The following is a 26,064-nucleotide window of genomic DNA, read 5'->3' on the forward strand; positions in this document are numbered from 1 at the left end:
ACGGGCGCCCCTGCTTAAGTAGTCTGTGGCGCCCTTCTAGAACTGACGAGGCTAGCTGTGACGAGTTGCGTCATCCCGCGCCGACCCAACGCCCGAAGCATCGTGAATAGCGTCGCTCGTTCAAGCGGCGTCCTGCGGAATTCCCAAGGCCACTCTGCGATAGATAACGACGCCGAGGCAGGACGATGCGCGGGGAGTGGAGGGGGAGAGGGGGGTTGTGACGACCCTTGTAATCCGGCCAGGCGCGCGTGGCATTCATTACGTCAGTGGAACCACGTGGCAGCTAGCTCCGAACCTGGCGCGCGTCGCGGTCCTGTCTGCGTTCGTAACATTAATAATAAGCAATGGCACCCTCACATTACTTAAAAAAATTGTTTCCGATGTTATGGAAATCTGATAACGTTTATTTTAATGGTATATCCTAACGAACAAAAACGCCCCTCTTACTGCAACGTTTCGACGTACAACGTTTACAAACATTTCAATGACAATAATACAAAGACTGGGTCGAAGGCGATACTTATCGCACGCGAAGGTAAACACAGTGCTCACTGCGTGGAATCGCACACCAACTGAATGACGTCAGGAATGGACAGGCATTATTCTTGTACACGAGTGGTTAAGGTGCCTCTTGTTTGGGAGAGAAGCGACATGCATGTCGGGCCATATGAATATGCGCATGTCCGCTCTTCTGCTGCAAGATTCACGCTTAAAGGAATGGCATCGTAAAATATTTCGCTTCTGATATTCAATGATTTTGCACGGGATTTTAAATATATTCATAATATAACCATATTCAATTGCTTATAAAATAATTTTCTATTTAAAAGTCCTTATATAATGATTTTTATGAACTTAAAGACAAATGTTTTATGTCAGTCATGGCATGTACGGAATGCATGAAATCATGAACTATCCCGTATAATCCTTCGTTGTGAAACTCTTTATTTCTATTATATCAATCATGAATACATAACAAATTAGGTTTACTCAAACCCAAAGAAACCTGAATTATTCAAAGTTTTGGGAAAACCGAACTATTTTATTTATGAATGTTAAACTAAAAATAAGAGTTTAAAGAGGAAGGCTGCATTCAAACGGTTAATTAAAAAAATGTATGCCACATGACTTCATGATTCCAGTAAATGCTTGAACTATCATAAAATTTGCGTTTTCTTCGTAAAAAATGAATAAACACTTGTTTAGAATAAAAACAGTTATAAAAAATTAAAAATTGTTGTATTATGAATTTATTAAAAATAATGTGCAAAAACACGAAATAATAGAAGAAAATTAATGTAACATGCTACCCCCTCGGAAGCAGTCAGAACGTCACACGTGTCTTTGAGAGCTGCAACACGAGATGTGATTTTGTTTATTATGTCATACCAATTAGCAATAACTCTGGGAAGCATGATGGGTGGTAGTATCTATAAAGCATGATGGGGTGGTAATATCGTTAAATACGCCTGATGGAGAGGTTGATTTACAAATAATTTCCATTAATAAGCAAATATAAAGGTTGTAAAAGTGATTGGAAAGCTAAAATAGTTTTTATTCCTAACCTAACTAAAACTAAGTGTATTTTTTCGTAGGGTTCTGGGTTAGGGAAGACTCCACGTGCGTCGCAGTCCTAAGCCTATACTCCTTATCATGCTGGGTTTAAACCCCATGAAGTAAGATAGCATACATATTGTGCTTTTTTATTTGGGAAGTAGGGGGGGGGGGTGGCGCTTGGCCAGCTATGGCAGCAATTGCTGCTATTAATAAGTCCCTTATCTTAAGCTCAAGACTATATCTAGTTAAGTTGGGCCCTGGTAGAACATGCGTAGACACAAGGACAACCCTGGGCGCATGCAAACGGGGTGCGAAGTTGCATGCATTAAACAAGCAGGTGCAATACCGGACAAATAAGGATGGTACGGAAGAAGAATTGATTGGGGTCGGGATCTTGGACCAAAAGGTCATGCATTACCCTCAGGAACCGAACCTGCCAGTACGTAGTAAGTGGCTTATACAATCCGATTAGCGACGAGGTGGAATAAATTGAGGCTGACGTCACTTTAACGGTTACCAGCGTTCACAGCAGATGTTCAACACACACCACCTTCTGGCGGTAATACGTTCCGACGCACTCATGTGAACAGCGCGCGTTGCTCCGCACACCCGACGACTACCACCGGTCGATGCTGCGAGCAAGCGCGCATCACATTGGTGCGTTTTTATTTTTGGGCATAGAAATAACTACATGCGTATTGCGATTACATCCCACGTTGATAAAACATTTTTTTACTCCAAATAACACCAGTCATTAATTTCTTCATTTATTGCACTTCATTACCAAACATTTTCCGAGAATTTTAGTTTGAGTTCCGGGAAAACCTGTGCACGTACGAAGTATTAAACCTGATTAAAAATGTTTATTTTGACCTGTTATTTGACGTAACTCTAGCCAGCCCTGAACTACCCGCCGTGTGATGCTTGGCTTAGGCACCAGAACTCACGCGGTCCTCCTACCCGGCGCTAATTAGAGGCTGTTGGGAACACTGGAGCACGAGTGTGCGCAGAGGGGGACTTCGCTGCAACAACCCAGCCTCTCGCAGCGATTTTTTTTTGCATTCCAAAGGGGGATAAAAACGAACCTCTTCTAAAAACCACTTTTTGCGCCGCCTTTTAGCCCATAAATTCTGCCCTTCCCAGAAAAGTTTAAAACCTCTCCCGACGTAAACACTCCAGCGTAAGCCTCTGATTACACGCAGTAAGAAACGGAATAAATATCAAATATTCCATTTGCATGCTAAAACGAAAGATAGCACCGAGCTTAAGTATTGCAACGTTAATATATTGTTTTTTTTAATTTGTTTTAAAATAAATGTCACAGTATATAAAACTTTGCTATTAAGTTTTTATTAATTTTTTTAAATGTTAGTTGCAGACCTACATTACTAGCAAATACACTATACGTATACCTTAAGAACGGTACGTCTTGGAACTTCAATAGCTAAGACCATTTTTTATGGCGTGGTGGCGTTCAGGATAAGTAATCTCAAACGGAAGATAACCATCAGAAAATCCTTCACGTGTTGGTAGAATTACCATATACTAATATCCTAACAGTAAAAGGATTACATATTTCAGAAGCGATTATTTTATTACGCCATATAATTTTTATTTAAATATTCAGTGAATTCAGAACAAGTCGTATTATACAACTTGAGAGATGAACGCTTGACGGAACAAAAACGTTTCTTAACGAGTATATGTAGTACCCATCGTTGATGGGTTCAATTTCCGTTTCGTTATAAAGTATTCGCTGATATCGGATATAGCTACATATGGCCGATCAATTTTGTTATAAAATTCCAACTGAACAATAAATGTTGAATGAAAATTTAAAATAGACTGTAGAATGATCCCAAAAAATCTGAACCTCATTAGACTGCAATAAGGTATGCACACGCCGGCGGTTTCTTTCTTTAAATTGATGATAATCTGCAAGAGAGGCATTGCCTTATTTGACCAGGCCATTCAGGGCGCTTTTGCTTCCGAACTGAATGGTTGTGATTCGTGTACCAACAGTTAAAAATTTACCCGAACTTATGACGAAAAACAGACGATGCTACAGTGTTTTAACTCTTAGCTAGTCTTGAAATCTTTTCGCGAAAAATACATGCCCATAGCTAGCTCTATTGAAGCCCGATTTTCCGTACATTATATGCATTATAATAACAATATATGTATTATATTGGCATTATATGCATTATAGTGACATTAAAACGTAGCCTTTTGCATTTTGAATAATCCAGGTTTGTAACACTGAAAGAATTATTGAAACAGGTACAGTAATTTTTGAGTTTATTCTTTTAAATAAAGTCAAACTTTCTCAGTACACTAAATATTAACCAACGACATAAATTTAGACAGGAAAAATCTCCTTAGTATATTAATCAATTTGATAACAATTTCCTTGCAACCACCAAATTAATTATTTTTTATTATTACATTTGTTTTATAATTCCAAATAATAATGTTTTTCCCCCTTGGGATTTCGTTCAGTAAAATATATGATGAAATTAGGCAGCGTAGCATACAACTTTGCAGGATAGGAAAAGCTTAATTTTCCATGCCGGCGTACGAGCATTCTTTTCAGAAATATTATATTCACGCTCAAAAAATTAAGAGACATGTTATTTACAAATTATCATATTTTTAGTTTTACAATGTTAATGTAGAATAATTTTATCAAAAAATCAGCCACACCATCGACCCTTGTTGGTTTGGATACAAAACTTCTTCTGGGAGGAGAATCGAGGGTGTCCTACATGTCAAATTTTGACTTTAGAAATTTGCTTTCACATCCTCGACTCACTCAGAATTATAACCAGGAACTTCGTGTCGCCTTAGCTACTCCTTCTACGAGGGGCTGTTATAAAAATTTAAAAATTTTTAGAAATTTTTATATTCTAAAGGACCCGAAAAATAATCTGCTGCGATTTACTGAAAGGTCGCTGTTTCGTTGAGACTTAGAGTTAAACCTCATATATCCCCCCCCCCCCCCCCCTAACCTGTTAATATTGCTGTACCTCGATTTTTTCTTAGATTTTTCATCGCGCAGATTTACTAATAAGCTGAGTTCACACTCATTCTCGTCACGTGCCTGTGCTTTGATTGGCCCTTGAGTTCTCTCCCTTCTTACCTTCCCCTTCTCTCCTTGTCATCTTCTCGTCTACGGGCTGTGGAAACAGAAAATGTGAGAAACACGCATCTGAAAAAAAATGTTAAACAGTAAACATTGTTGGAAATATTTTAGCAACACCTGAATGCATTTTTAATGGCTGAGGAATGAAAGGAAAGCCTGGCAGAATTTTATGATAATTCGCGAGAAACAACAACAACAAAAAACCGGCTTTCACGTTCCCGAAGGAATTAAAACCCTGGCTGACGCAATACGCCGTGACCTTTTTTTAAGTAGAGGGGATAATTATGGGTTTGGAATTCTACTACACTAAAGTTTTAATCACCACGATTTAAATATCACTCCGAATACCCAAGTGGGAGATTTCCGTTATTTAAAACCCGTCACTTGTTTATTCTGACCGCGTCTTTGTCAAAGAAACTCCTCGCCTGAATAGCAATTGAAAAGGAATCGAAGAGGAAATTAAGGGGGGTTATAATTCAACGTGGGGAAGAGTTTGAGAGTAACTGTCTCCGTTAAAAGCAGACGTGATAGGATTTTAACCTGTTCCACTTCTTTAAAAAAAATTACAAAAAAAAAGTCTTATTTGCTATTCTTACGCGTTTTAGAAATTCTTAAAAATATTTTTTTTTATTACAGACATTTTCAGTCACTTAGAATAATGAGATTTCTTTGTTTCCAATAATGTACAAGTAAAAAAAGTCGCGTTATTATTTAATTTTATTCAGTTTCGTCAACAACAATTAGGTAATTGGTCTAAATTCGTATATAAATATTTATAATCATATAAAAAATAAATTTTCAAAGATATTATTTCTTAAAAAGGTTTATTTTTATTGGAGACATATTTTTAAAATTTTAACTTATAAGTGTAAAAATTATTCACTTTAAGCGATTGTGATATTCTTGTAGCAAAATGTATTATTATTGGTTCACGGATTTATAAACTGCCGTTAGTGACCATGTAAGCTATTTTAAAACGTTTTTACTAACTCGTTTTCTTTTCTGTTTGTTTCTCTGTTCGTTACAAATTTTGCATTAGATTTTAAACTAAATTTTCGATGAGCTGGAGACATGAAATTTTGAAAATAGCTAAGAACTGAATGTCAATGCAATATTGAATTTCTTTTCAGTTTGTTCGTCTGTTCGTTACAAATTTGTTTTCTTTTGTTTAGCAAAACCTCCGGGTGCGTTGCATTAGATTACGAGCAGAACAGTACAGTGTTACGGGATGCATAACGCAGCACTCGCAGGCGGTGCCTATATCACGGATACGGGACTAGGAGAAATGTTCACCACACGGTCATATAGATAGTAAAGTCAGGCAACCTGAAACCCAGAAACCCAGACAATTCAACCATGTTCATTGGTTGATTATCAATCGCTATCGTTAAGGCAATCAGATTAATGTATGTACAGTCTTAGGGTCATTTATATATAACTTTTTTTTTCTTTCTTGGCAGTCGTAAAATATTAAGTGCTTCGTGGACTTACTTGAACAGGGAACGAAATCATACGCGGCGTTTTCTTTCGTTTGGATAAAGTTACGTATCTTCTGATACTCCTTCTTGTGCTTGTTCTTTAAAAGATTGATCGAACCCAAACATAAATTTTTGTATCACATACTTTGCACTGCACATTACGCGAATCTTCGTCATTTTCTTCAAAGAAAATCCAAACTGAAGACCCTCTCCAAAGTCACAAACGTTTTAAAAATATCGATTACAAATAAAACAACCGAAACTCTTGGTTTACATCGCATAATTGAGCATAGCATAACCTGCACAATACAAGACACTGTTAAGAATTAACGCGATTGGTGAGCGTAGTGAAAATGGGTCAATCAGAGAGCAGGGAGCGCGATCTTTGCCAGACTGCGGTTTGCACGTCAATTTTCGCACGTGCATTAATCAGGTCGAATAGTTGGCCGAATATTCGGCTATTCGGCCACGCTCACGACCGAATATTCGATATCTGCCTGATGCCGAATATACTTTTCGTTGTAACACTAGTTTCCATATTTTTAAAGCTATAACTATTTTCAGGCATTTAATTTTCAAAATTCGGCCTTGTTAATCATAGTATACAATTGTGTGAAGTTCCTGAAGTTAATAGTGAGGGAGTATCTACCACCAATAGCCTTACCAGTGAAGTCATTTGCGTATAGTGTTTAATCCATTTATGGAACGATGACAATTTTAATGGTATTGTAAATAGACATTATTCCACGAAATTGAAATAAATAATCTCTTAAGGTGTGAAATCTGCCTTAAGATAGGCACATTTTCAATACTGAACGATATCAAATTGTCATGGGTATAAGGATGATCGCAACCAATTTGGCGTCATTCGAATCCTAACCCACCCCACTGAAGTGAAAACTAGTTGATGTGCGGCATTCAACTATTTTGAATTTTTCTTGTAAATGTGTTATGTTGCTCGCCAGGGAGATGAGAGGGAGATGTGTTGACGCGCGACCTATGAGACAGTACGTGCATACGTATTCATTTACGCGCAGGAAGTTTCTCTACAGCGACCCCCCTCCCCCCTGAGAGCGTGGTCCCCGGGGAAGACGAAGGGTCGAGGGACCTGACTCCTCGACCTAGTTCACCGCAACTTCTTGTGACAACACACCAGCCCCCCCCCCCTCCCTCCATCAACAGTGTCGCGAGAATTGATGGAGACGCGGAATTTCAATGCCCCAGCTTGGGAAGGGGAAGAGTGGGAGCAGGGGATTTGCGTCATTGTTAAAGGGAAGACGGATAAGTCCACTTACGACTTTGAATTTCTCGAAACAAGGGCCTGTCCGATTCCATCCGGCATTTCGTTGTCTCCTCAGCGCGCACGGTGCGATTAGAAAGTTGTAAATATCCCTGGGCACACAGAGTAAGTGAGAGAGAAAGAGATTAATAGGGGGGAAAAAGAGCGAGAAATGAAGTGAGAAAGAAAAAGAGAGCAAACGAGAAAGTAAGAAAGGGGAAAAGGAAAAATAAATGAAATAGAAAAAAAGGAAAAGAGAAAAATGATGAAGAGAAAAAGAGGATAAAGAGGGAAAAGGGAAAAGGCAAAGAACAGAAAGATAAAAAATAGAGGAATAAAAGAGAGGAAAATATGAGAAAAGAGAGGAAAAGAGAGAAGAAGAGAATAAAGAGAAAGAGAAAAAGATAGAAAAATAGATAAAAGGGATAATAAACTGGAAAAAGGGAAAACAGAGAACACAGAAACAAAGAGAAACGAGAGAAAAAGAAGGCACGAAGGAAAAAGAGGAGAGTGTGCGAATGTGTGTGAGAGAGTGTGTAAAATAGTGTTTTGTGAGAGTGTAAGAATCAGAGAGAAGTACTGAAGCAAAGTTCGTAGTTTTTTTATTACGATCTCCACTTCTACCAATAGATGCATCTTAAACTTACTTACTTTCTGTCCATATCTCATGTGTTTGATAGCACTGATAACTGGCGGCAGGGCCATCGAGAAAAATTAAGGACCCGGAGGCAAATAATTTTGTCGAGCCTCTCCTATTACCCAATGAACAATGTTTCGAAGTCCATAGTAAAAAAAAATGTACAGTTACCTGGCCAACTGTTAACGCAATGTGTGTATGTACCGCATAACTTGTAAGGTTTCTAATGAATTCTATAAGCAATTACCTGTGGTTTTCATCCTATAAGGGAAAACCCAAGCTTTTAACAAAATCTAGAAACTCAACAATATCCTTCCCTTTCCCCCTCGAAGACCATGCCTAGCGGGCAATGTTACTACAGTGAAAGGTCTTTAATACGACACGTTCAGACCAAGTTCATGCCAGATAAGTGGTTTAACCCGATAATAGAACGTGAATAAAGGGTTATATCAAATACAATTTATTATACAGTACAATGGTATTTAAAACCAATTGTAACAAGTTCCTCTATATAACGACAAACATACAAGACAAGACTACGTATCAGCAAAACCGGGACGCCAATTGTCAGCTTCATTTTGTGGGAAGTCAGGTAACCCCTAGGCAAGACGGGACGGACGCACCGAACGGTTGCGTTTTTAGAATTAAAGGCAACGCCGTCTATTGACGAAGTTCTAAACTAAACTTTTATTAGCACCTTTAGTTCGCTAGTAGCTTGAAGCTTCACTAAGCGGATGGGTTTCTTCAAGAGAAGGATATGAAGTTGCCTGGCCTTACTGTATGGAATTGTGGATGACGTAGAGAAATGATACAAAGTCACTGTTTGTGTGTCTATGACTTACTTCCTATGATTTTCAATTATAAAACTAAAATCACCCTTTTTTTCACTCCCTTAGGTATGGAATTTAAATTATATGCAAAAAAAAAAATCATGTCGATCTGTTGCTCCTTTTCTGTGTGAAATAAGGACAAACAGACAAACACACTTTCGCAATTATAATATTATAAGGGATGAACATTGGTCTTCCACAAAATAATTACCGAGACTTGACATGTCAATTGTAGAACTTAACCCGCTAGAAAACGGGTAACATTGTACTGAAATGAAGACCTTCCCTAAAAATGAACTTTGAACGATTTAAAAATGGCGCCATTGTAGTAATGCGACCTGCTGGACAAGTCTCAATCGGTGCTGGAATAGCTACAGAAAGTGATGAATCATATAAGGCCGCATTACAGACCTTTCACTGTACTAGATGTACTTGCGGACTGAATTTGTATTATAATCCCTGTGACGCACGAAGAGAAAACGATATTTTATTCCATTCTTGTATGACTTCATTTCTTTTATTTCTGCATAAAACGTCTCTAAACTTGCAACACTTACTACACCGGGACTTTAAACGTATTCGTGACACAAAGCCTTTAATCCTACCAATCAATTTGCAAATGTTGCTTAATAAAATACGAAACACTTAATACAAAACTTATTCATCAATTACCTATATATTTTTTCTTCAGTCTGCTTTTATAAAGGTAACCAAATATAATATAAATTTTTTATATCTTTTTTTGATACACTTCACCACAAAATTTAAGACTGGAAATAAACCCTGAATTAGTAAATTTCCAAACCCTGAAGATAAGGCTGATTCATTTAAGAGCAAAACGTCAGTACAATCTGTCACTGCGTAGAGAGTCTCCAACATGAAAGCCAAGATAGTTTATTAAACAATGGTCGCGAATTACTTAAAAATATTCATTGAATACCTACATTTAATATCATTTTATTGCTTCGCTAATGCGCTGAATAAATGGAAATATGAACTGTGTCATTTTTCTCACCTTCAGCTTCTTGTTACAAAATAGTCGACATCTCGTTACTTTGCTGCCGTGTGAACTATCCAACGTGGGCTTCGAAAGTAATAAATGCGCGCAGATTTCCCCTGATGAGTTTTTCTTCTTCTTTCCCCGTGAAACGTCACCTGTCAGCGGTGCGCCCTCCCAGAGCAAGCGAGAGGTCGACACGGAGCAGCGCGCTGAAAACACATTACAATTCAATCCCGCCTCCTCTCCGACGGAAATTTCAGCGATGAAAATTGGGGTTTGCGCTGCAGCACATACCAGATGGATGATTTATAACTTTTTTTCCCCCCCAATCCCAAGGGATTGAGTCAGGAATGGCCACAGTCGGAAGAATAATTATCTCCAGCTCTTGCAATCTGCTGCTATTAAAAATGTAGCGTCTTTTTAACGATGTTGCATCTCATTGACAGTTTATTTTCTAATCACCAAGTCATATGAGCAAAAAGTTAATAAAAACCGTCTGCGGAGAGAAAAGAATTGCCATGTGTTTTAAATGCGACTTAAATTAATGCCGCATACATTTATTTATTTTATACTTAATAACAACAATGATATCGCTGCCAAAAAAAAAGTTGCCGTGTCACGTATGACTTCAATGCAATACTTTAATACAAATATTATTTGTACACCAATATTTTCAAGTAAATCATTCATTAGAGAGACTTTTGTCACTTACCCCGACAAGAATGATGATCTAGAATGAGATTGAAATAGTTATTTATTGATGTGTAAACATCTTAGCTCTTGGTATACCGCATTTGATAGGGTTAATTTCGTGAAAATGGAACGGAAATAGGAGAAACTCTGCTGCGTCTGCGCAAAAGTCTCATAAACCTTGAAAAGATGGCGGACATACGTGTAGCAACATAAAACCGTATATCGTCACGTAAATATTAGGGCACATGCCAAATTTATTGGTGTGCCAAATGTAACTTTATGATAATGAAACTACCCAGGAATATATTTGGTAAACTAAAATATTCATAGTAAAAAATAATCCCAAGCTTTAAATTACCTAAAAATCTATCTTTACACTGATTAAAATAAATAGCGTCCTTACTGTTTACGAACTGTACATAAGGTGTGCGCTTCGTAAGAGCGAAGTACGAGGTTAAATCACTTCAATGTAACTTATTTTTACTTTTAATATATTAATAATGTTAACTCAGATCAATTAGGTTAAAGTTGGTTTGAAGGAAGTATTTACCTACTGATTTCAGTCGTTTAAACAAAAACAAATACACAATACTTAGTGTTATGTGTTTTAAAACGTTTCAAGTTAATATTTTAGTGTCGAAAATTTGTAGTATTAACGGTTTAATGAATTTTAAAAACATGGGTTTATATTTCATTTTAATTCTTTGTCAAAAATCAAGTCCAAATCAGGGATGTATTTTACTGCCACTTTTAAGTTGAAAAATATTTCAAAGATAGCGTCACGTTTGTAATACCTACTTTAGAGAACCAAAAAAATGTTTAATCTCTTTGACATGTTACAATTTTCCTTGCTAATAAACTATATGTATTTGTAACGGTGATATTATATTTGGTTATGACTATTCAATTTTATAAAATTATTCCTCGATAGTTTTACTATAATAAAGTTTACTTTGGCACACCAATACACTTAGTACATTCCCTGTGGGTTCACAATATTGACGACTTCGGCTCGTGGCTATAGCAGTTTCTGCATTCATGCGCATTAGACGTTCAACCTGTCAAATTTACATTGTGTAATGCGTGTTATTTTCATACAGTAAGCATTCCGGGTGCATATTAAAATTCATTCTTAATTCGCCTAAAGAAATATAACGTCAAAAATGATAGGTTAAGAATTTAAAAAATAATTATAGTGAGGTTTTAAAAAGGGGAATTTTTTTTTACAGTTTTCTTCTCAAATGAATACTTTTCATATATATTTATCAGACTCTGCATTTTTTTAAAAGAATTATTTTTTTAATTTGGCGTCTCAGTTTCGTATTATAAGTTTATTTGCAACACGAGAGCTCGTTACCGAAGTTAGTTGATTACACATCAATGTCGAGTGCTGAAAGACTAGCTCACTCTTTTTTTTTTTTATCTAAGCTACGAACTTCAGAAAATACTTATAAAATTGCAAATTCCGGTTTTATCGTATTTAAAAAATAATCAGTATCGTTCGAGTTATTATATGTAACAGTGTCTGGACACACTGTCTAGCGGCTGGCTCATAACACCGAGTAATGATCATAACGTCTCGTCACCACCATCATTTGCAACAGTATTGTAACTCGTAACAATACAGCTAATGCTCTCATGCGAATCCTTCGCGGACTGCTGTACGCTGAACTCTGCTTCTCGCTTGCGCGCTGATGCTTCTTTGCTTTTTCAGCTCTGTGTTACTAACAGACGCCATCAATGGCGGCACGTGTGAGTGTTTGTATTTAGTTTCGAGTTTTTTTATCATGCTTATAGCGAAAGAAATCACAGTTGATTATGATATGTTATTTTCAAAAACAAGTTGTGACGAGTGCTGAGCCGTGAAAGCGTTAAAACTAGATCACGTGCCTTTGGTCGAACAAATCCGAGAAAAATGGTTTGATTGCACAGACGCCTAACTGCCTAAACTACGCATTATCTCACAATGATTTGTAGAGACTTTAAAAATTCGCTTCTTTTCTGGTACCAGTGTAGAATCCACAAGGGTGTTGTGTTTACCTGCATTAAGGCATCTCAATGATACCATGTAATTATTTGTTTAGAGTCTGGTTAATCTGAGATGACTCCCTATAATGAAGAAAAGCTATAATCATTGCTAAGTGATTGTCAGGAGTGTTAGGCCTATAGAATGCCTTCCAAAATTGTAATCAATTTGTTTAATAAAAGAATCGTGTCTGAAAACTTTGTACGCACATCACTCTTGCTTACGTTCTAAGTTTCTTGTTAACTATTCCTGGGGCTTCAGAATGTTACAATGGTAAAGGTTGTTAACATTTATACCAGTTTGCAGCTTTATATTTTGTCTAATAATAACTCGAATTTGAAGAAATCTTAAGTATCGTCTCTTTTTTTTTTTTGCATTCGAATCGGCAACTGATAAAAATAAAATCCATAAGTGGTAACTGAAAATTCCAAATTAGGGAATACAAAATAATCTGTTAGTGGAAATTACTTTGGGAAAAAAATATTATTGTTTTTAAATTTCTGCGTTTATCTACTCACGTTCTGAACACGCCATGTGCTGTAGAACACAGATGATTTTTTTGGTGGATTGGCAACAGCAGCAGTGAAATGCTGACGCACCACTGGGATCACACACGCCATCCAATTCCTCCGATACTCTGAGTTCCGCTCCAGAGGAGGTCCACGCCAGACGCAATATCAGTCCTCTCCAGGGTGCGTGATTAAGGGTGGCCCGGAGGGGGGGGGGGCTACAGAGTTGGAAGGGAAGGGTAAATGATTCTCAAAATGTTATCATGTTCGCCCCGAAGTTGGGGAAATTAACACGTCGACGGGGCTGCGCGGAAGTTTGCTGATGAGCTGGCTGGAGCTCGTCCCCGAGAGTTGGCTGTTTGCGGAGAGGGGTCGAGGGAGGGCTAGCCAAGGGCAAGAGGGGAGCGATTAGCAGGGAAATATTGCGGTCCAAGGGGAAGCAATCTCTCCCGCGGGACTTGATGTTTGAGTTGCGAAGACAACGCGGGCTGGGGGCCGCCCTTTCGGAACCGCTACCGCCGACGCCGCCGCAGCGGATGTTGGCTGGGCCGGAAGTTGTGTGTGTGTGTGCGCGAGTGGATTTGCGAGTAGAGGAGCGGGGAAAGGGGTGGGGATTTTACATTCGCAGTTCTCGAGTGTTTGCGCGCGCAAACAAAAGCGGGCTGAACTCGGAAGGAGTCCGGGTTCCAACACCGGGTCAGGCGTGCCGCTGCGGTGGCCGGGAAACGGAACGGACGGTGCGTTTCGTTCCGCGACCATGCTTCGTTTGCTTTCGGAGGAGATGTGTGAAGGGGGTGGGAGTGGGGAGCTTCCCCGCCGTGTGACAGTTGAGGATGGACAGTTGGCTGGCTCGCTGACGTCCAGGATAGACTCCGCGGTCCTCTACACACTCGGGCTGAGGTCGCCCGTTCCTTGGCAGATCACGGTCATCCGACACGACTACGTCAATTTGCAGCACAAAGCGGACCAGGCACGGACCCGACTCCGTGAACATCTAGAGCACGCAACTGAAACCAAGGGGTTGTGGCTGGAGCTCGCGGCGGGCTCCTGTGTCTAGCTCTCGGCCTCGCTGCTTCACTGCGACGGGATCGTCTCATCGGGCAGAAGCTCCGAGCCGACTATGCTGCCCGTGATTCGATGCTCCTGCTGTTGAGGGTTTCCCATTGGCTCAGTAATAGTTGTTTGTTGTTTCGGAACTTATATAACTATCCAACTCATCCTTGAAGTTTAATTGAGCTACAATACGTTTTCATAACCGTACTTCTTAGCAAATTTTTTGCTTTTTCTTTGTTGAAAAAAAAAAGTCCTTTCCGTATCTCTCCGCCCCATCTGGAGTAGAGCATGTGATTGTGAACTTGCCGAACAACCATGCAAAATGCACGCCTGTCCTCGGGGTCGGGAGCACAAAAACGTCCCCCAAAGCACGGGGCGCAACTGCATTTTTTATGATGCAGTGACCGGGGAATATACCCCTTTGCAAGTCGCGCGCTCGGGGCTTAACCGGCCGACCTTTTAGCGGGAGCGGCTTGGCAACACTGCACACGGTCGGCGCCCTCGTGTTCCAAATCAACGACGGCCAAAGCTGATAATGTGCGCCATCAGTTAAAAACAAAAGCGATTCAGGTTAAATTTAAAAAAAAATATTTATTCCTGCAGTGAAAAAATTTTTTACCTGATGGAACACATTAAATGTGTTTAGTTTTTAAGTTAGCAGAATTTTTTAAAATTTTTTTTTTGTTGTCTAAACATAATTACGCAACGTAGTTGTATTACTCAAATGTTTACAAAAATTTTATCAATAAAAAAAAATTGAGATGATAAGTCTCTTTTGTGTGTGTGTGTGTGGGTGGGGGGGGGGTACTTTTCATGAACTTCTATTGCAATATGCGATTGATAGCGCCTCCAAGTGACGAAGTATGAATTACATATAGTCTTCTGAAATGTGACAATCTTCAAAAGTAGTACTAGTGTTACCCATTCTCCAACTGTTATTTGCAGAGCAACACATGTGTTTACTAACAATGACTACCACGAAAGTGTTTACGAACATTGTTGATAGAACAACTGTGGCAGACGGATACGTAGACTGACTGTAGAGGACAGAAAATTCTGCTCATTCATTTCGTGTTAGGCTAAAATTACGCAACCGTGCTATCGCATGCTTCCTTATTGGATGATTTCTTACGTAGAATCTTCCCTTCTTCTGAGGGGGTCGATGTTGTATTCTGTCTCTCTACTATCATCAAAGCAATGATAAGGTGTAGACGTTCGCATTTTAGCTAGATTCCAAAAGAATTTGCAAAATTTCTGGCTCTCCAACAATTTGTATGCTAATATTTAGAACTATAAAATGTTTTACAAGTTTTACGAGACACACAAGCCCAGCCAGAGTTGGGTCCAGAAACACCATGGCGGGTGGGAGGGAGGGGAGCTCGTGTTTAATTAAGGTTCTCCGTAGGTTTTTCTGAAAGAAAAATTAATTTTGTAGTGTAGGTGACAATGAAAAGCGGAAGGGGGATAAACACACGGTGGACAGTGGGTAGTTCACTATCCTCAATCCCAGGATATCAAGGTTCGAGTCTCGGGCAGGGCCAAACCCTTATTTTTTTATAAATGGGATTCTTAGCGGACGTCGTGATGTTTCCTCGCGGGATTCCCGTTTTCCTCGACCCTAAGTGTCCCGACTAGTCGGGTGTATCTGTGTTAGTGAGGCAGGATGATAAGAGCGACGCTCGCTGATGCTGCCAGCGCGGTATCGCCTCTGAGAGCAAGCTCTCAACCGGCGCGCAGTCTTCTCGTCGCGCATACGACAACCGTGGTGTTTGAGCGGTTACCTTAACATTAAATGGCGGAGAACTGAGGATAAATGGTGTAACGCAAGGCCCTTGGGTGCTTTCGGGTGTTTCATGCCCGAAAATTATTCCGGAAAAACGAAGATGTTGTCATTTTCACTCTTGTAAAAATACGCCCTCAGCGTATTCTTAAACGCTATTCGTGAACAAAAACGACTCTTGATATCTTGAGAAGTTTTCAAATCGCGTTTTCTTCTTCTTCTGAAGCCCTTAATTTATTCGTTATTGTGGCATTAGGCGATAAACCGAATGTGCGGCGACTGTAGTTTCCCGGCCGACGTGAAAAGCAATTACCCCCCTCCCCCCCCTGCCGCCCTCCTGCTGGGTACAACTCCAATCACACGCAATCAGCCGCTGCTGCAACTGAGCTGTTCTCCGCCGGGCTGCAGCTGTGTTCCCAACACGGCCCCGTCTCTCTCTGCCTGGTCGATGGAAGGCCGGCGAGGGAAACAGCTGGAAGCCGGCTCTCTGACTGCAGCGCTCAGCTCCGCGGGGGCAGGCTTTTTTTTTTTTTTTGCTGCTCCGCCGCGCGGTGGCGTGATCACAATTTACTGCTCAGGAGAGCCTGCAGGTGGTACGAAAATTAAATTTTATCCGGCTCACAAAAAAAAAAACCTTTTTCGTTTAATGATGTGATAAGAATTTATAATTACGTAAAGTAGGTAGTAATTAAAAATAAGCACCCGTAATATTTCCAATATAATGAGCTTCACATAAAACTTAAATTAAAAATAAACACCGAAGCGAATTATTGTCGAACATAACAAATATTTTTATAGATACTTTGTAATAATTTGTAAAGAGGTACCATGAAATAATTGATTTGCTTTAAGAGGGACTCTCCTTTTTCTATTTGAATTATCGTACTAACAACTCTATAATTGGTTTTTAAAAAAAAGTAAAATAAGCTGGATTATTTACAGGTTCTATGTTTTATATAAATATTTTAAATAAACATTTTTTACAAATATTAATTTAATCGTAAAAAGAATTATAGGTGAATTTTGATGCCATACTCAAAGAATATATTTGTTCTGCATGTTTAAAAAAATCACTACATAGTATAAAACAAAGTCGCTTCCCGCTGTCTGTCTGTCTGTCCATATGTATGCTTAGATCTTTAAAACTACACAACGGATTTTGATGCGGTTTTTTTTAATAGATAGAGTGATTCAAGAGGAAGGTTCATATTTATTATACATGCATAATATAGTAGAGAAACACTTATAATTTTAGAGGTTTCTAATGTGATGTCGTAAATAAACACATTTTTTTTGCGCTTACATTGCAAACGCTGGCTGAACCCTACGAAATAGATCAAAATAATGTGCTACAGTATTGTACATTTTAAAATGGTCTACAAAACAGTCAGCGATGGTATATGACAATCTCTTAGGGATAACCCACAATAGCCATTTTTATTTTTACTTTTTACGAGAAATAATGGCTTATTTACGAAGCGATTTTAAGAAATACAGCATTAATCGTTATCCAATTAAGTACCTTAAATACATTGTGCATTTAATATAGATCAATATGGCCCCAAGATATTACAGATTTAAAATGCAGGGACATAGCGGTTGTGGCGGTACTGGCCGGGGGGCCGGCGGCGCGTGCCTATAAATAGCGCGTCTAATGACAAAAAAGATATGAACGTTGTATATAAAGACATTATGTAGTAGCCTATATTTAGTATCAACATTCCACCCGTGCGAAACCGGGGCGGGTCGCTAGTAAATATATAAAATTACTCAGATTGGCAGATAGAAATACATATTTACTTCTTGTTCAATTTTATATTTATACATTGAATATAAATGATTTTATGTTAAAAAAATTAAGGGTTTTAATACTGTTTTAATAACCAAGGGTTAATTCTGTACCAAACCATTCTCGTGGCAACGTATTTTAAATTCGACATAGAATCTACGTAAAAACAAAATGGGTGCGTGTACTTATGTACGCGCATTAGAAGTTATACTTACTTAACGTAGTAAAAAACCCTAACTTTAATTTTGCACGCAAACAAGAAACAAAAAAAATAAAAGAACTGGAGTCATATTATAAATATCGCTCTATCACTTACTAGGTAAATTATGAATTCAATCAAATAAATAATTGAAATAAATTTTTAGTATTCAATATTAATTTAAACAACTATATAATATTATTTATTAATTTAGTAAAATTATCTAGATAATTTGAATCAACAATGAAAATAATAAACACGCTTAATGTTCCTAGCATTTATTAATTTTGATTATTTAGTAAACAATAATATTGAAATTTGTAATGCAAATAAATTATACAAACGTGGAAAAAACCAAACTTATTTAAATACAATTAAAAATAAAATTGAAAAACTTTATAAACATTTCTATCACTAATATTCACAGCAAATAATCTTTTTTTTTAATTATATGGACCAGTATTAAGTTTCAATACTGAAGTATATGATTTAAAAGCACATATATAGTTTTTATTTGTATGTAGCATTTCTTTACAGCCTGTGAAAATTTCGTTGGATGGTGCGCGTGCATCGTGAAAATTCACTCTCATAATTTTATCATAACGCGCCTAAATAAGTATAATTTAAAAAATATCCTGCTCTGTTGTTTTGTTACTTGAAAATAAACAGAGAAAATTCGACAAGAATAACCTCATAGCACCGATGAGACATTTTTACCACGTGGTAATAATTTCTGCGAACTGGTCTAAGCTGGCCGCGGTCTGCGCTTGGAGTCGTCTTATCCGCGCACGTGACCGACAGCGCCCGGCGTGGGAAGATGGATTGACCCAGTTAAGGGGGTGGGTTGAGAGAGAGTGTGTGTGTGTGTGTGTGAGTGTGTGTTCAAACACGGTTCTCTCGTCGCTCGCGATGCGAGGAAGCAGCGAGTCAGCGGAGTAATTGCTGTTCCTAATAGCAGTTCGCGAGGGTTGAAGGCGCAGGAGAGAGAGAGAGAGAGAGAGAGAGAGAGAGAGAGAGAGAGAGAGAGAGAGAGAGAGAGAGAGAGAGAGAGAGTAAGCCAGCGCTAGGGCAGAAGGAAGGAGAGGGAAAACAGATTGAGACAACAGACGAGATAAGCGCAGTTTGCGCGACAGCTACACACACCGGCGCTATCTCCGTCTCCCTGTCTCTTTCCCTGTATCCCAGTTCCTGTTTAGCCCCGGCAGATCTGACGAGCTTGACTCTCTCTCTTAAGTTTCGTCACGAGGGAACAGTGTCGCCAACTGCCGGGGATGAAAACTGCGCCGAGCTGCTATCAAAACTGTCAACTCCTGCAGATTCCCATTCCGTGAACAAACTTGTTATAAATTTGCACCTTAAATATACAAAAAAAAAATGTTGGTTACAAATTATTCAGTGATCTTCGTTAGTTTAACACGATTTCGCAACAGTCATCTTGCAGTATTATAAGAAAACCTTCAAAATCTTGTTAACTCTACAGCACACTCACCCTTCTTTTAACCACTTGCGTGTTTACCTTGTTTACGACGAAACACAGGACTAGGAAGTGAGAGTCGCGCGTAGCTGAAACTACAGAGAAACCTTCGTATATCTGATGTATATTATTCGTCGCTTAAGTACGTAAGTTTAATATAATTTTTAGCAGTGTACTATAAGATAAAATTATGTATTGCGAAAAAAAATTTTACACTGGAAAACATTTATCAGAAATATATAAATCACGATAATTTTACAAAACCTTTGCACAAGAAACACAGTATGGAAATTTTATTTAAAAACAAACTAGCACTCAGAAGCAAATTTAAAGTAACGTACGACTTAACGCTATTCTTTCGTATGTTACAAATAGTGTTTTTTTATTCTCATAGCCTACCAAGCATGCTGAAGATACGTATTTTTAGAACCTATTTTCACGAAATGATGATGATAATGTTGATAATATTAACTGCTAAACTATCTAGAACGACTCAAATTTAGAATTTTTATGAAAGTGTATACATAACACTGAATTACTGATTCTTTCTGTATTTATATAGTATATTAAAATTGTTTTGAATACATGCCATAAATAGCTAGTTTTGATCAATGAACTGGGGAAATAAGAGTCAAAAACGCGCACCTATGATCCTGAAACCCCACTGACAGCCAGGTGGCTCGGTGAAGACACTGGACTCCCAGTCACTTGCAGCTCGGTACGAACCACGAAGGGGAGTGTCCCTCAATATAGGCGATTATAACAGCGTAGAAATGAAGAAAATGGTTTACTGACATTTATTTCTTATGCTTTCAAGATTATTTACGGGAAGTTTGGTATCCATTAAAATTATTCTGAAGTTGCCAAACCATATAATTGACAAAAAAAAAAAAAAAATCAGATAATGAACTGCCACTCCGACCTCAACATTGTCATGAACGAGGTTGCTTGGCTTGTGGCTACTCTACTGCTGCAGACTTCTTCCCTGAAGATGGAAACTGAAATATCGACGGAAGCGTTGGTGGACACTTCTGCTCCGACGCCCGACAGAACACAAGAGCTACGCAACTTCAGACAACTGCCGCGATGGCCTGCAATCCTTATTGGCCTGAGTGCTTATTGTGGACAGACACCATCGGGACACCTAGAGGGTAAGTTCTATAAATTATTCATGCAGTGGAGAATTTTTATTTAAAACAATTTCTTGGACGTACGTAATTGCAATTTTGAACTGTTTATCGTGGGAAATAATTCATGAATGCTAAATCATAAATGAGAATGAAAACATAAACCCACAGTAAAACCAGCCTAATTCAGCTGAAGTCAAACAGATAAGCCCAACGATGAACCTAAACAGGTAGTGTCATAGAAAACACAAGGACGACAGCACCTCAGCCTGTTTGTAGTTGATGACGGGAACCGATGCCAGTACCCGAAACCTCGCAACTGTTCTGTCTTAGGAAGCCTGCTGTGTTCGTCGGTGTTGTCGTTGTAGTGACGTAACCATCTGTTTATCTTCATCGTCGTGTTCGTTTATTGTCCTTGGTTTTATTGTCTGTCACATTTACTGTCTGATGAAATGTAGAATCAATTAAAAAAAAATCCTTGATACACGTACAAAAAAAATTTGTTTGTGTTGTAATATTTTTTCTTGTAAATAATTTTTTTTGTGGTAATTACTTAATATACACATTTTTAAATTGAAAGGGTTGAAACCAGATTTGCTAAAATGTATGAATACAATTAGGTCTTTCCTTAATCCATAAAGGAAAAAAAAATATGCTCCAGATAATAAAGTTTTTAAAAAATTACGAAATGTTACAACGCACAACAAAATATTATTTTGTACATAGCTCACTTGAGCAAGATGCCTGTAAGTCAGTCTGCTAAAAAATACCATTTTGCAAGCAAAAATTATACTCACAGAAACAAATTGACAGAATAAGATGATTTTATTAACCCCTGACGCAAAAAGAGGGAGTGTTTTATGTTTGAAGCCTGCCTGTCTGTTTGTGTATCTGTATGTGGAATCGTAGCTTTCAAACTGATATAATGATTTCAGTCCGGTTTTTTTATTTCAATGTTGGTTTAATCTGGATGGTTCATTAGCTATGTTTGACCAAATTCTGTACATCAGTTTAAAGATAACCAGCTTATTTATACAATTTTGCCATTGTTAGCATTGGGATAGAAATACTAATACCTATCTCTATGTTTTTGAACAAACACCTATAGTAAAAAAAGACGATAGTTATATCTCAGCATTATAATCTATATATAAATTGTATATTAGTATGTATGTATTTATATGTGTATGTATGTATGCATGTATGACGTCGATAAACGCCGACACCATTTGACCTATCGTCATTAAAGTTGGTACGCAGAAGTGTTTTTTTTTTCCATTGAGAAGATTTTATACTAACCATTTTTTTTGTAAATATTTGAACACGGAGAATATTTTCGCGATATCCATTTTGCTATAACTCTCCACTAGATGGCGCTGCAGCGCATCAATTCTAAACCTTTCAACCGATCGCCATGAGAGAAAATCATAGGTCATAGACATAGAAACAGTAATTGTGTGTCATTTATCTATGTCCACCATACTGCCATTGAGCGTTATCACCCTGTGTTCATCAGACCGGGCAACGCCGTGTACTGCAGCCATAAAAAAATTATTTTCTTTTATTTGTAGACGAATAAAATTTGTACCACACGCAACTAAATTATCTATGGTCATTAACTGTCAATAAAAATTAAATTATATCAACTATTGAAAAATAAAAATATATATACAGGCAGAACGAAGTCTGCCGGGTTCTGCTAGTGCTCTATGAAAATAACAATACTGGAATACAAACATAATCTTTTCTGCGTAAATGTTAAGACATTGAGTTATGAATTGTAAGGAGACGGTATGCTGTTACGCACAAAGCGTTGAAGAAATGGTGATTGATAGTCTAACTGATGATAGAATGTATGAATTAGAACCTCTGTTATTAAATACATATAATCACTTTCATTAAAAAAATGTCAGAGAGAACTGTTTTTATAATGCAGCCACTACACTTCAGCCAATGTTTTGGGCATCTAACCAACATGGCGCATGTTGTCCATAATATGTGTTTATCTTCATCGTCGTGTTCGTATATTTTCTGCGTTGTCCAGGTTTTGTTGCATTTAATCTTGTTGTTGAAACTGTCTCGTCGTTGTTAGCCTACTGGGTTCGTCTTTATTGTTATTTTTTTCATGACTAAATATATAAACTTTTTAATAAATAATTTGAAAAAATTATTTTAGAATAAAAAAATGGAAGTCAGCGTTCATGCGCACCATCCTTATCTCTTTCCCCCCTCCTCATAGATTCTCTCTCCGTTTACTTCTTCTCCTTCCCACCATTTTTTTCTGAAACTTTGCGTGTGCTAATGTGTCGTGCGTATTGCTTCTCCTACATTTTTCGTCCTCGCATGCGCACTAGCTTAGGCGAGGGCTTATATAAGCTCCTGTAGAGCTAATTTAAATTTTCTTCAAATTTTGTCCGAAGCAATGTTACTACTTGTTTCAATCTGTAGGAAACCGTCACGTAAATTAAAGTCAGACAGACGGTTTGACTTTAAATTCAAGTTTGCGTCATATTAATTAACTTCTTGACTTTTTAAATATTTATTGTTCTAGCAGTTCTTATCAAACTCTTTTGATTAGATTTTAGAATCATCATGTATAAAACAGTGGCTAAATTATCTTATTTTGTGTTATTTATTTTTGCAGCTATGTTCGTATCAGATTACTCGTCACGCGACTGTTTAATATCTATTGCACATGCTTTGAACTGCTGTAGGGCTTTCTTTCAGTAACATGTTTCGTGACAGTTAGATAATTGTTTGATAACCTTTCGGGTTTTTGCTACTATTTGATTGAGCGCATGCACGCAACTCATGTCTGTTGTACTGTGCGGGTTCGTTAACAAGGCAATCAGGATTGCTATGCTCTATTTGAGTAACTTATTGTGTCTTGGCCACGTTTAATCTTTGCAGCTGGCTGGCTGAGCCCGTTTGTGTTTTCTTAATTTATGTTTCCGCGTTGTTTTGTGTGGCATGGGTGTAATTTGCGTGACCCAGTTTACATTTCTGTCTTTTGTTAGTATGCTAAAATGGCATAAATGCGAGTCTTTGACGTGAACTGCGTTTTGTGTGACTTTTCAAGTTTGCATTTTCTTATGGGTGACGCTAATGATTACGTGATTATATTGTTAATACTTAATTTTCTCGTGCTAGTTGTGTGTTTCTTGCCACCCAATTGCCTGTGTTATGGCACGTAAATTTTGTCTTAGACGGGATTTGTTGTTAATGTCTTGTAGGTTCGATGTTCAAGTCTAGAGATTCTAGTTTGTCGAGCCTTTCTGCCATGTCTTCATGTTATTTGCACCAGTTTGTTGCACTGGTATATACCATATATATTGTTACGAACGCGAGAGACAAGATCGCGATGCGCGCCAGGTTCGGAGCTGGCTGGCGGCCCCGCACGACCACTGACTTTACGCACCGTTCACTGACGTAAGGCACGCCACACGTGCCTGGCCGGATTACAAGGGTCCTCGCAACCCAACCCCCTACGCTCCCCACGCACCGTCCCACATCGGGCTTATGTTATCTTTATCGGCCTGGGATTTCCGGACTCACAGAGACCACCGCGAGGATTGGCGTGAATAAGCATCGTCATTCTCGATGTTTCGGGCGTCGGGTCAGCCCACGATGACGCGACACGTCACAGCCGCTCTCATCGGTTCGTGAAGAGCACCACAGATACTTAAGCCTGCCTCCGCGGGAGTGCCGTGACAGTTCCGAGCGAGTTCCGAGAGTTCGGTGAGTTCCGCGAGTGGAGGGAAGTGCGACATCGGTGAAGAGACCCTCTCGAGAGTGGCGCTATGTGGAGCGACGGGATCGAGAGAGTGCGATTGTGTGGCGCGAGACTGTGTGGTGTACAGAGGTGACGTAAGGGGCGAACCACTGTTAAACCTAGCTCCAACGAGGAGTGCGAACTGTGGAACTTGACAATCGTTAAGTGACTTGCGATTAACATTTTTAAGCGCGAGTGATTATGATCAGACATTTTTAAGTACTATTGTTTATTAGTAATGTAAATATTAGTAATTAATAAAACCAATACAACTTTATTAGGCTATCCTTTACGAACCCAGTTCTCCTCAAATAGGTTGTAACAATAGGTATATATAGTAATGATTCTCGGTCATAAGAAGCGTACTTGTTACCCAGTAAATATAAATTGTATTCTAAGTATGAGATATACATGCCATATTTAACATATAATGTATATAACTGGTTTGCGTGATTTACACTGGGTTATACCTTTGGAGGAATAATGTACTTATATTTATTCTTGTGTTTGTATGAGAATGTAAAATGATTGTTTCATGCTCCCTCACGTCAACTTCGCTAACTCAATCGCAACCTGTGTAAGTCATCCGCCGATGACATTGAGTGGACATTGCGTTGCGCGCATTGGCATACTCATAAATATCTAAGGTGCAATAAAAATAATGAATTAATTAAAATTGTGTTCACATGTAGTTTGCTGTCACGTTTACAAAGATGTAATCTATTTATCTATATTTTTTTTAAAAGACATATTTTGCATGTTCAGCCTGTTTTCATGCCTAACATATGATTCATGATTTATGCCCGCTTGGGGACTGTTTCCTATGTCCACTGTGTTATCTCATTTAAAAAGATCGATAAATTACATCATGCATTTGTTTATGATAAATTTTACGTTTATGTGTTTAGTTTGTCGTTTTAGAAAAATTCATACTTAAAATATAATAATAATTGCTTTTTTTATCTATCCTTTAAAGGAGGCCTTACTGTTATAGGTACGCGACTCACATTATAACACCACTACCTTACTGCCCTGCCTCTCCCCTAAAACACGGAGCTGCGCTTGAGTTGATTTATAGAGTTGTCCGCGCACATGTATGTAGTCCCTTAGGACGATATAAATCTTAAATGGCCGTTAAATAAATGTTTACATTCAAAATACTTACAAATTTATAATTACAAATACAACAGAAACAAATAATAACGTTTAATACAATATACCTACAAAAATTTAAAATTTTTCTTCAAAATACGAAGAATATGTTTTAAGGTAGGTAACTATTTGTACTATGTTGTGGATAGCGCGTTCATCATCGCGTATCTAAGTTGAACTGAAGTAATTTAGAAAATTAAATTTAAAAAGTTTGAAATAAAATTAAAATTAATAATCAAATAAAACCCTTTCACAGCCAAACAAGTTCCACAAAGAGTCAAAAATAATAACTCTTTATTAATGTTCAAATATTTTTTTTATAATTAAAGATGTCAGGGATCTCTAAGTAAACAAACTGAGAGTTAAAACCAGCGAACTTAAAACAGAATAGATGTTTATGATTCAATAATACAAAATATTTAAGATGAGTCAATCCAAAAAAGCCAAACCCAAGTCTGTAATCAAGTAGTGTCATATGTTTAGCCGAATATTGTAATATAATACAATAGTTATGTATATGACATGCTGTTCTACAGACAAACGTACGTATTTAGTTCACTAGTAACA

General features: G+C 38.0%; 1 protein-coding gene across 1 annotated transcript in view; it reads right to left on the minus strand.

Moving 5' to 3' along the window:
- The window catches only part of LOC134530126 (uncharacterized), a 69,688-nt gene that overhangs the window by 38,106 nt on the left and 5,518 nt on the right, over positions 1-26,064 (minus strand). The gene's annotated exons all lie outside the window — the stretch shown is intronic.

The sequence above is a fragment of the Bacillus rossius genome, chromosome 1 (genome assembly GCF_032445375.1).
Source record: "Bacillus rossius redtenbacheri isolate Brsri chromosome 1, Brsri_v3, whole genome shotgun sequence".
Classification (NCBI taxonomy): Eukaryota; Metazoa; Arthropoda; class Insecta; order Phasmatodea; family Bacillidae; genus Bacillus; species Bacillus rossius.